The following is a 4,303-nucleotide window of genomic DNA, read 5'->3' on the forward strand; positions in this document are numbered from 1 at the left end:
TTATGAATTGGGAGATTGGGATTGACATATATACACTAATATGTATAAAATGGGTAACTAATAAGAACCTGCTGTATAAAAAAAAAAAATAAAATTCAAAAAAAAAAACCCAAAACCAACCAGCCAGTTGGTGGTATTTGACCACATTAGGTCCCTTCCACCTTGGAAAAGGTAACAATTCATTCTTACACTAATATGCAAATATTCCACATAGGGGTTAGCCTCTCCTATGTGCAGGCCTGAGAGCTTAGAAGGTATTTGACCCACTGTCCCAGCATTCCACATTATATCACCTCATATCAAAAGAACAACAGCAAAGGAAGTACAGGAGTCAGCACGTGACCGCAGAATCTACTAGCTCATACTATACCAAGGAGAACTCACTAAAATGACAGATCAGAGGCAATACCTTGCAAGGAGTATTGCACAGGAGTGCCATCCTTTAGAATGTTGTACTTTAAATCATTGACCTTTAAATGGTTCCTAATAGATCCCTAATAGGTTGAATACATGGGTCCAGTAACTAAGAAGTGGAAGTAGAAGTGGCCCCACTTACCATCACTCTTGGTGACCCACTTAGGGAAAGTCTCCAGGTTCTTGGAGAAGCTTCCTGTTGTTGCAACTCAGGTCTTTTCAGAGTTAGAGGAATATCTCCACCAGCAGACAGAGGTAAAGTTCCATTGATCTCCATAGTGCCTCTGCTTCCTGAGCCCTTTAGCTTCTCATTCCACAATAACAGCTGTCCATAAGAGGAGTCATTTGATGTGGGCTGTCGAGGAAGGGGAAATGACTTTGGGCCAGGTAGCTGTCTATGGCAATCCTGAAGAGGACTGGCAGCTAAGGGCTGGATGTTGACAGCATTCCCAGCAGTTAAAGAAATAAGACTTTCTGTCCTGTAGGAGAATCTGAGCAGTGCATTGTACTAGTTCTTATCTACCTCACATTGTATTTGGAGAAGATAATAGGGAAGACCTTATATTTCATATGTAGATATTTATACTTGACCTCAATAAAATTCCTGATAGTTGTAAAAGCAAACCCAAGAGGTCTTATTTGAGCCTTCCTTGTAGAGATTGAAAATGTTAGTGAAAAAACAAAGGTTTTCAACTGACCAATGGAGCAGAGTCAAGGGTTCCAGAAACTGGCCCAGACATATGAAGTTAACTAATTGACAAAGATGACCCTGTGATTTAGTAAAGAAAGGATAGTCATTTTAATAAATAGTGCTGGGTAAACTGGATTTCCATCTGAAAGCTAATGCATTTTGATCCCTACCTCACATCATACTAAAAAGTTAACTACAGACAGATTATAGATCTAACTGTAAAGGATAAGCTTTTAGAGGAAAACAAGTTGTTAAACATTTCCCAGCACATTGATATCCTACTCTCCCACCAGGTCACTTTTCACCCTTGAGCCTCCCAGCTCCTTCTTCCTTAGCTGATGAGCATTGAGAAAATTGACACCGTAAGGGGTAAGCTCATAACTTCTGTTAAACAATAAACCTACCTGAATTTATGCCCATATTCTCTATTTTCTCTCTTATTAAAATAAAAGCTCTACCTCTGTCCTATCAGAATAAAAACAAGCAAGTAAAAACAAAAAAAAACTCCACTTTTGTTCTGTGCCTCAGTTTCCTTACCTATAAGCAAAGTAAGACTAATAATAGCTCCTGCTTCATTGTAGGAGTAGGTAGTATTAAATTAGTGATGGTAAAAATAGTTAAAATATTGACTGCTTCATGACAAGCACTAAATAAAGTATTAGTTACTACTCTACCCAGCACATATCTTGAGGAAGTTGACTTTATTTATGATCTCCACTTCCACACCTCTCATTCACTTTTAAAATCAAATAGCATTGCACCCATGCAAAATCTACTCTAAAGTCTTCCTGTTGCATGCGGAATAAAATTTTAATCCTTTACCATGTAATCTACAAGACCTTTCCCTTGTGATCCGGCCCCTGGTCATCTCATATTTTCTCTTAATTCTTCCGTTCTATCAATCACTATGCCTCAGATAAAATGACCTTTTTTTTCTTCCTCCAATATTCCAATGTCATTCCTGTCTTTGTAATTGGGGTTTTCGTTTTTATTTGCCTCCCTCCATGAGCCACCATGAAAGCAGACATCGTGTCTGTTTTCACATCCATCAATCCCCAAACACCCAGAATAATGTCTGCTACATAATAAGTACTCGAAAAAAAATGTGTGTGGACATCAAAAATTAGTTAATGAAAAACCCATCCTAACCTGGCTTCCTTCCATACCATGTTTCCAAATCCAGTAGACACGTAGACACATCTCTTCACATGTTATTCTATTTTCTCTGTTATTCCTCAATTCACTCCATGAAACTCTCCTCTTTGGCTTTTGTGAGCCCAATGTTTCCTGATTTTTCTCCAACCCCAGTGTGTTTTCTCCTGTTAAGTATTTTGTGCAGGTTCTCATCCTCTCTGGATATCTAAATTTTGAGTGTGTCGGGCATGGCTGGAGCCTGGGAATTATCTCTCCATAGGTGTCCATGTCATCTGTGTCAAACATGACATGTCGCTTTGGTATGAAAATTGCCATGAACAAATCAGTTAGAGGGTGGGGAAGAATTCTGGCATTTTTCCATCCCAAATGGAATTTCTGGTTAGACACTTGAATCTTCAGCATAGGTAAGATGATTTCTTCATGTGTGTGATGGAAGACAGGGAAATCCCTTATCAATTCATGGCCTTGTCTTTGGAGTTTTGTGATAATCTCAGGCTCTGGTTGTCTGCCCTCCTAGCCTGAATATTGCTTCTTTTCTCTGCCCAGGCTTGTCGCTCGCTCTTCCCTTAATCTGTCATGCGCCAACTCCCAGCACATTTGTTCTCACACTACACCCTCTCTGAACCTCCTATTTGTAACATCTATCATGTGCTCTCTGCAGGCACACACAGGTGAGGTAGGACAGCAAGGCAATCATGCGTGAGAAGAGGAAAAGCAATTAACATCTGTACATTTTATCACATGGCCACAAATCACCTCCCTGAATGGATTTAACTCAACATAATTTCTCTCATTCACCTGCCACTCTGCATGCTCCCTTCCAGTGTCACTGTACCCTTCCTGCAGAGGTTAACCAAAGAGACCAGACTTGCCACAGAATCACAATGCCTGACATCTAAAGAAAGGACCAACAGAAATGAATAAGTACATCCATTTCTTATATTCTCCTTCTGGCCAATTCAAACACTATTTAATCTGCATGAATCAGGGCTGTGTTTTGAAAAGGGCATCACCTTAAAACACAGGAAGGGAATTAAAGACCATCCTTTCAGAAAAAAATATTTGACTAGATGTTAACAGGCAGAGAACTCTACAGATGTTAAGTTTCTCAAACATTTTTGCTTGGTAATAGATGTATTTTTCCCTTTGCCTGATACTGTCCCTTTGTTAGTATAGTCAACAAAAGAAGCGGGGTGGGGGGCAGGGAGAAAGACTAACCTAGTTATTCTTGGTCCAGGTACTTGCCTGGGCAGATGTATCTGTCAGAATTAGGAAGCTGATCACCAGTGATGGAAGATATGTCTTCACCAGGAGAACCTGCCAACAGGTTCTTTAGGATTTCTGATTCTAGAAAATAATGGGTGGCAACAAAAAATTATGACCTGAAATATTTTATTTACTAAATAATTCCTGTTCATCATTTATTCCAACTTATTCTGAACCACCTCAGCAGAAAGAAATGTTAAATTATTTGCAACTTCTGTATGTACCTAGCTTACCTCCTGCAATCAAGGCTATAGCTCAGGAAGCTGCCTTGTTTATTTCCTTTCTCCTACTTTAGCACTAGCACAGGGAGGGATTGTTTTATGGTTTATTTTTCCAGAGGGATAATGCAGGGTCATGCTGCACCAGGTTTCTAAGAGAAAACCAACGTCAATAATACACAGGAGCTATAAGCCTCATTACCCCTAGAAACAGGTAAAAAGAACGAGAGAAATGGCAATAAACCCCACATTTAAACAAATCTGTGGAAGATGAAAATTGGATGAAGGAGTGGTGACTGGTTTAACTTAGTAAAGGAAGGTGAACTCTAAATACCCATAGTGAGGACAACAAAGAAAGGCAGGCTTATCCACTCCACACGTTGGAATTGCTGGTTTGATAGTCGGTCTCCCCCAACAAATCCATAAGCTCCTCTTCGAGGGCAGGATGGAATCTGTCATCACTCAGGTTTTAATCCCAGAACCTAATAAAATGCTTGGCTGATAACAGGGGCTCAAAAATTATTTGTGCGTAAAAAGAGTGTATATATTAATTTGTTGA

The sequence above is a fragment of the Physeter macrocephalus genome, chromosome 1, assembly GCF_002837175.3.
Source record: "Physeter macrocephalus isolate SW-GA chromosome 1, ASM283717v5, whole genome shotgun sequence".
Classification (NCBI taxonomy): domain Eukaryota; kingdom Metazoa; phylum Chordata; class Mammalia; order Artiodactyla; family Physeteridae; genus Physeter; species Physeter macrocephalus.